The sequence below is a fragment of the Echinops telfairi genome, unplaced genomic scaffold (assembly GCF_000313985.2).
Source record: "Echinops telfairi isolate 266 unplaced genomic scaffold, ASM31398v2 ScPeMD7_7469;HRSCAF=8507_1, whole genome shotgun sequence".
NCBI lineage: Eukaryota > Metazoa > Chordata > Mammalia > Afrosoricida > Tenrecidae > Echinops > Echinops telfairi.
The window spans coordinates 29,847,705-29,856,560 of NW_022111373.1; the positions used below are offsets into that span (position 1 = coordinate 29,847,705).

The 8,856-nt window shown below is 39.6% G+C and overlaps 1 pseudogene; it reads right to left on the reverse strand.

Annotated features, from left to right (window-relative positions):
* Positions 1 to 2,277: 2,277 nt before the first annotated feature.
* On the reverse strand, positions 2,278 to 2,773 carry LOC101653670 (annotated as a pseudogene).
* Positions 2,774 to 8,856: the final 6,083 nt, after the last annotated feature.

An 8,856-nucleotide genomic window follows, 5' to 3' on the forward strand; every position in this document is an offset into this window, starting at 1 on the left:
AGAAACAGTTATTCAGTTTGAACAGAACAAAATGATAGCTCATTATTTAGAATTATGAAAGCTATGTGTGAAAGCTATTTGATCTGTATGCTGACAAATAATCCAAAGCACTGACTGTATGAAGAGGAAGGAGTCTTAATAACTTTCAATATGCAAATGACATCATCTTGCTTGCTGACATTCGAGAGGACCTTAAGCATTTGCTGATAAAATTCAAGGGCCATAGTCTTCAGTATGGATTTCACCTCAACATAAATTTAAAAAAGCAACATCTTCACAATTGGACTAATAGACAACACCATGATAAATAGAGAAGAGATTAAAGTTGACATCAATCCTTTTGTTTTACTTGAATTCAAATCAATGCCCATGGAAGCATCATTCAAGAAATCAAGCATGTTGCACTAGGAAAGTCTGCCGCTAAGGATGCCTTTAATGTAGTAAAGAGGAACAATGTCACTTTAAGGACTCAAGCCTGACCTGACTCAAGCCATGGTATTTTTAACAGCCTCATGTGAATATAAAAGCAGGACAATGAATAAAAAGCCCCCCAAATTGATGCCTTCGAATTATGGTGTTGGGGAGGCATTTTGAAATGACCACGGACTGCCAGAAGAACAGTCAAACAGCTGCTCCTTAGAATTAAGGATTGAGACACTTCATCGCATAGCCCTAGGGAAAGATACCATGCTTGGTGGCTTCAAGGGTCCGTGAACCAGAGAAAGATTCTGAAAAAGATCATTGACACAGTGGCTGGCACAATAGAATTAAACATAGCAATAATTGGACCAGATAGCCATTGGTTATGTTATACGTATGGTTGCTATGGGTCAGCATATACTTATTTGCAATTAACAACAACAACAACAACAACATATATCTAGCCAGTCTACCTATTCTGAACAACTAATAGAACTCCCACGATAGTTATTTGACCAAGGAATAAGAACCGTTTTTGTAGAAGGGTCATGTATAAGCTTTAGTAACGGCCCTTCTAAATCAAAAGACTAAATTAGAAGCAATATTGTATCTAGAGGGGATCTGCAGATATTAATACAACTATCAAACAATTAAAGGGTGTAATATACTCTTTATTGTATCTAGTGGTGATCATACGATTAGTCACCAGAAAACCATTTGGAACATGATGGATGACAGTTGTTGTTAGGTGCCCTCCAGTCAGTTCCGACTCATAGCAACCTATGCACAATAGAACGAAACCCCACCTGGTCCTGCACCACGGTCACAATTGTTCTCATGTTTGAGCCAATTGTTGCAACACTGTGTCAATACACCTACCCCACTACTTTACAAAAAATGTGCCCTTTTCTAGGGACTGGTCTCTTGCGATAGCATGTCTGAAGTTCATGAGGCCAGTCATGCTTCTAAGGAGCATTCTGGCTGTACTTTCTCCAACACAGATTTGTTTGTTCTTTTGGCTGTCCATGGTATTTTCGATATTGTTTGCCAGTACTATAATTCAAATGCGTGGATTCCTCTTTGGTATTTCTTAGCCAATGTCTAACTCTCACATGCGTATGAGGCCATTGAAATAACCATCACGTGGGCTAGGCACACGTTAGTCCCAACATCCTTGATTTTCAACCTTTTAAAGATGTCTGTGTGGCACAGTTACCCAATGCAATGTGTCCTTTGACCTCTTGACAGATGCTTCCGTGAACATTGATTGTGGATCCAAATAAAATTTAATCCCTTACAACTTCAATCTTTTTTCAGTTTATCATTTTACTTACTGGTCCTTACATTATATGATGAACTTTGTTTTCCTTACACTAACTTGCAATCCAGAAGGGCTATGATACTTAACCTTCATCATCAAATCCTACAAGCCCTCCTCATTTTCAGCGATCAAGGTTGTGTCATCTGCACATCACAGATTGTTAATAAGCCTTCCTCAAACCTTGGTGTTTTGCTCATCTTCATAAAATCTACTTTCTCTGATTATTTGCTCAGCATAGATTGAATAAGTATGGTGAAAGGATACAACCCTGACACACACCTTCCCTGATTTTACACTATCTGGGAGTCCCTTGTTCTGTTCAGACTAGTGCCTCTTGATCCAAGTAAGGTTCCACATGAGCACAATGAAATGTTCGGGAATCCCCTTTCTTCCCAAGGCCATCATTGTTTGTTATAATTCACACAGTTAAATGCTTTTGCATAGTTAATAAAACAAAAGTAAGAATCTTTATGGTGTCCTCTGTTTTTAGCCAATATCTGTCTGATGGATGGCAACCCTTATTCTTTTTTTCCCCTAAGAGTAAATGCATAGTTTACTTTATTAAAGTTACTTTTCCAGAAAATATATTCAGTAAGCATGGTAATGTGGAACTTGGGCTCAAAAGCCACGAAATGTTTAAGTAACCTTCAGTGATGCTGACCGGGAAAGTCTTAGATTGGTGGGATTACTTCTCCAGCCTCCAGAATTGTATCACCTCGGAACAATCTGGGCTTCGTTTCAACAATGGCATATGGGTTTGCAGACACATGATATTTGAGATACTAATGAATCATCCAGGCAGGTAGAAGTACATGAGTTAAAGCATGGACACTGGGTCGGTAAATCTTATGCAGCGCGTTCCTCCAGGGGGTCGGGTGCAGCAAAAACTTACTCCAGAACGTCTCCAGAGGCCCCAACCCCTGCGCAGCAGCGCGGGCTCCTGAGGGCTCAGCTCTTGGTCCTTCAGCCACCGCCTCCAAGCTCTCGCTCGTGCTGCAGCCGCAGTTCCTCATCTGGAGCGTACCCTGACATGTCTCCCCTAGGCCTGAGGCAAGAAGAGAGCACATCCCTGGCCCCAGGGCTTGTGCTTCCGGTATCCCGTATTCTAGTCCCTCTTCTGAATCTGCTCTAAACCTCTGGCAAACCCAAAACCAAACCCTGACCAGAATAAAAAGCCCAGTCTTTCTCCTTAGGAGCTTCTGGTGGTTTCGAACTGCCGACCATTTGGAGAGCAGCCCAAACTTAACTAGCACACCATCAAGGCTCCCTGAACCTCTGGCAGCTCCCTGCTAATGTATCGCTGCAACCATTGTTAGATGATCTTCAGCAAAATTTTACTTCCATGTGACATTAAAGATACTGCTCTTCAATCTTCTCTTCATGTTGAGTCACCGTTCTTTGCAATAGGTGCAAATATAGACCTCTTCCTGTCAGTTGGCCAGTTGTCTTCCAAAATTCTTGGAATGAGTGTTTCCGGTGCTTCATCAACCTGTTGAAACCTTTGATTTGGTTTTCCATCAATCCCTAGAGCCTTATTCTTCACTAATGCCTTCAGTGCAGCTAGAACGTCTTCCTTCAGTGCTACTGGCTTTTGAGCATGTGCTTCTTGAAACCATTGGATGTTGACTTGTTCTTTTCAGTGTAGTGAGTCTGTACTCCCTCCATCTTCTTTTGAAGGTTCCTTCATCATTCACAATTTTTCCCATAGAGTCTTTCAATATTTCAACTTGAAGCTTCATTTTTTCTCAGGTTCTTTCTGTTGAAGATATGCAGACCATGTTCTTCTTTGTTTTTCTAACTCTTGGTCTTTGCACATTTCATTTAATACATTACCTAGACTGAGATGTGTGACAGCCAGAAATATAGTCTTCATCAGAACTGCTGAGCTGGTTGTCCCTATGGAGTGATTAATACAGACATGAGACTTAGTATAAACTTATGTTCTGGTGAATGCTCTATATTTAGTGAGCCCATTTTTTTCTGTCATAAGCAAGGACAGTCAAAAGCAATTTTATTTCACATGGTAAAGACATCGATTCACATTCACTGTCCAGGTTGTGGCTGTAAAAACTATTACATTCTGTCACAATGTAATTTGTAGAGAACTTGATCATATTAATATAAAATAATACACTATGCTATCCCACCACATGGATGACATTAGGTTATTATTCCTGATGAGCTGGAAACAACAATTATTTTAATAAGAAACAAGCCATAGAATGAGTATGACATACTCTTGTCTAATACATATTTGTTCAACTCCAAATTCACCCTTCATAACATGTATCAGTGTGCCTTCAAGGAATTTCTGACTCATGGTGACCCTCCAATCAATACAAATATTATTCAAATTCATGTACCAATCACAAAAGCTAGTGAGGAAGAAATTATACCAATGACTTCAGCCGGAAATTGATCAAACATGCAAGTAAAATACATGGATAATTATTGGCGATTGAAATGCAAAATTTGGAAACAAAGAGGAAGGAACAGTAGTTGGAAAATATGGACTTGGCGATAGAAATGAAGCTAGAGAAATGAGCCAAAGAGATGTTCAGAGCATATACCTTTTTTCAACAGCACAAAGACAACTACACATATGGCCTTCTCCAGATGGAATAGACAGAAATCAAATTGACTACATCTGTGGATAGAGCAGAAGAAGCTCAATATCAGCAGCTGACACCAGGCCTGAGGCTGAATGTGCAACAGACCATCAATTGCTCATATGTAACTTCAAGATAAAACTGAAGAAAACTAAAACAAATTCAAAGAGGCAAAATACAGCCTTGAGTATATACTACCTGAATTTTGAGGACACCTCAAGAACAGATTTAATGCATTGAATACTAATGACAGAGACCTGATTAGCTGTAGGAAGACATCCAGAATATACATGAAGAAAGCAGGAGGTTATTAAAAAGACAGGAAAGAAAAAATAGATCAGTGTGGATATCAGAAGTTGCTATTAGCAATCAGTGTAAGACATGAAAAATATATATAAATTATCAAGGGTTCATGAGGGAGGGAGGGGGGAGGGGGGAAATGAGCTGATACCAAGGACTCAAGTAGAAAGAAAATGTTTTGAAAATGATGATGGCAACATATGTACAAATGTAGTTGACACAATGGATGGATGTATGGATTGTGGTAAGAGCCCCCAATAAAATGAGTAAACAACAAAAAAGAAGTTGCTGTTAATCATAGAGTAGCTAAAGCAAATGGAAGAAAGGATAAAGTCAAAGAGTTGAATAGAAAATTTCAAAGATAAACTAGGGAAGACAAAGCCAAATATTATAATGAAATGTGCAAAGACTTAGAATTGGAACCCCAAAAGGAAGAAAACAACATATCTTAAACTTAAAGAACTCAAGAATGACATTGATGCTTGAATTGAAATCCTGAAAGAGTGTATGGGGGACATTTTGAATGTTGCAGGAAGCATTAAAAGAAGATGGGGCATACACAGACTCAGTTTACCAAAATGAACTGATCAACATTCGACCATTTCACAAGGTAGCATAAAAGAACCAGTGGTGCTGAAGGAAGAAGGTTAAGTTGCAATAAAACCATTAATCAAAAACAAGGCTCCGGGAATTGACAGAACACCAACTGGAATGTTTTAGCATGCTGATGAAGTATGGGAAGAACTTACTCATCTATGCCAGGAAATGTGAAATACAGATACTTGGCCCACTGATTGGAAGAGATTCATATTGGTACCCATTCCAAAGAAAGGTGACCCACCAGGGAGCTGCCAGGGGTTCAGGCTAAATTGAGAAGAGTACATTGAACAAGGGATATAATTGCTGATGTCAAATGGATCTTGGGTAATAAAAGAAAATACCAGACAGATGTTTACTTATGTTTTATTAACTATGCCAAGGCATTAAACTGTGTAGATCTTAACAAACTATAGATAACTTTGAAAAGAATGAGAATTCCAAAACTAAGGTGCAACTGACCGAAGCAATGGTATTTTCCATGTCTTGATGTATTTCAGCTGTGACGCTGCTAAAGAATACTGGAAGTCCCATGGCCTGTTGAAAGCACAAACAGATCTGTCTTGGAAGAAGCAGGTCATGGTGTTCCTCAGAGGTAAGGATGAGGAGATTTCATCTTACATACTTTGGAGACATTAGTGCCTGGAAAAGGACATCATGTTTGGTAAAGTAGAGGGACAGGGAGAAAATAGGAATGCTGTCAAGAAAACATGTAGACACGATGCTGCAACAATGGGCAGGCTCTAGCCGAGGAACACTTGTGAGTATGGTGCAAGACAGGGCAGTACTTTTTCTGTGGTGCATAAGGTAGCTATGCACAGGAACTGACTCGATGGCACATAATAACAACAACTGTGACACTATGACAGAGCAGAACTGCCCCCCAGAGGATGTCCTCACTGTAACTGTTACAGGGAGGCCAGTGGGATTGATTACTGACCTTTCAGTTAGCAGCCAAGTACTTACCCCTTGGGCCAGCAGAGTCTTTCTGTTAATGGAGAACTGGAAATTTATCTATAAATACTTGGAACTTCCACAGGTTGTCTGTCAGTCTGCTGCACCGTGGTGGCTTGTGTATGGCTGTGCTGCCAGAAGCTACGTCACTCGTATTTAAAACACCAGCTGGGTCACCAAAATGAAGAAGTTTCCACAGGGCTCGCAGAATAAGAGACCATGAAGCAGGAATAGGGTGTCCACTGCAGAGGAATTAGCCACTGAAAACTTTTTGGGCTAAACACTGTCATATAGCAAAGGCCGAATGAAAAGAAGAGAACATTGACATATATAGTGCCGGGAGATGAGGCCCTCAGGTCAGAAGGCACTCAAAATGTGCATGAAGAAGAGCTGACTTCTCTAAGTGGAGTCACCATAGTGACGTAAAAGGAGTAAAGCCTGCGGGCCCTTCATCTGCTGATGGGGCATGCCTCAAAACGGGAGGAAAGATCTGCTAATAATCAGAACGTGGGAATCTGACTCCAGGGAAATGGGATGTGGTCATAAATGAACTGGAACACATGAAGATCGATATCCTGGGTGTCCGTGAGATGACTGGACTGGCACTAGCCCTTCTGAATCATAACGTCATGTGCTTTACTATACCGACAACGGCACAGTAAAGCTGAAAGGGTATTTCAGTCATCCTCGTAAAGACTTTCAAAATCTATTTTAAATTACAATGCTGTCTGTGATGCTATTATATTCGAGGTAATAAAATACCCATTCAAGGTAATAAATCAATACAACTATTATTTAAATGTATGCACCAACCACCAAAGCTAATGATGACAAAACTGAAGAATTCTACCAATGTCTTCAGTCGGAAATTGATCAAAGCTGCATGAATAATTATTTGCAATTGGTATGCAAAAGTTGGAAGCAAAGAGGAAGAACAGTTAGAAATATGATCTTGGTGATAGAAAGGAAGCTGAAGATTGCATGATAAAATTTTGTAAAGCCAAAGACTTGTTCTTAGCAAATACCTTAAAAAAAAAAATCCAGAAACAGCATCTATTCATATGGACTTCTTCAGATGAACTACACAGAAAACAGGTTGACTACATCATATATGGACTTCTCTAGATAAACTACCCAGAAAACAAGCTGACCACATCTGTGGGAAGAGACAGTGGAGATGCTCGATCTCCGCAGATAAAACCAGACCAGGAGATGATTGGAAATCAGACCACATGTGCATTCAGGTTGAAACTGAAGAAAATTAAAACAAATACAAAAGAGTCAAAATACGACCTTGAGGATCACCTCAATTTAGAGACTAGCTCAAGAACAGAGTTACTGCCCTGAAGACCAGATGAGCTGTGGGTAACTTCAGAATATCATTCATGAAGAAAGCGAAGGCAAGTGGAAGAAATGATGAAGTCAAGAGTTGAACAGAGTACTTCAAAGGGCAACTCAAGAAGACAAAGTAAAATATTATGATGAATTCTGCAAAGACTTAGAGATATAAAAGCAAAAATGAAGAACACCCTCAGTGTATCTTAACCTGAAAGACATAAAGAAAAAATTCCATTCTCGAGTTGCAATATTGAAAGATCCTATGGGTAAAATATTTGATGAAGGAATCACCAAAGAAGATGGAAAAAATACACAGTCACTGTACAAACAAGAACTAGTCAACATTTGACCCTGCCAGAAGGTAGCTTATTAGCAAGAACCAAGGGTACTGAAGGAACAATTCAAGCAGCACTGACGGTATTAGTGAAAAAAATAAGATTACTGGAATTGATAGAATACCAATCAAAATATTTCAACAAGCTAATGAAGCACTGGAAACATTTGCCTATGCCAGGATAGCTGGAGGACAGATTCTTGGCCAACGGATTGGACAAGATCCATATATGTACCCATTACAGAGAAAGTTAATTCAACAGAATGTGCAGATTTTAGAACAATATTGTTAATATCACATGCCAATTAAATTTTGCTGAATATCATCCAATAGTAGTACATTGACAGGGAGCTGCCACAAGTCAGTTTGCTCAATGGCCAGTAAGCCTAATTGAATTGGCATTTTGGCAAATCGGTTTCAGTATGTTGACATATATCCAAGTTTACTGCATGTGGACTTGGTTGCAATTTTCCTATCTGCTTGCATTCCGTTATGGATGAAGCTTCTTCCGTCAGGAAGTCTTGTCTTCTCCAAAACAGCGGAGGTTGTGTGTGATTTCCCTCACCTCCTCAGTCCAGTCAGTGTGGCCACTAGATGCAGAGAAAGGCATGCTTGGGTAATGTAGTTAACCTTTTAAGACAGCTGTTATTATTGAGGCCTCTTAGAGACACACTGCTTCAAACTCAGCCTTTGAGTTTTACACTGTCTTACTCAGTGTAAATTGTCTATATTTATCTCACATTACAGTGCACCAAACCCTAAAGAATGCTCTGCTTGAATCAAATTGCCTCAGAACTCTCTTTTTATCTGCAGTTACAAGCCTGTAAAATCCATTTGTATTTTCCTTTCTCTCCAAAGGATGAATAGCAAACCTAGCAAATAAAGAGGCAATTTGTTGGGTGCATAAGCATATGTGGTGAAGAAAGCTGATGGTGCCTGGCTATGAAAAGATATAGCATCTGGGATCTTAAAGGCTTGAAGGT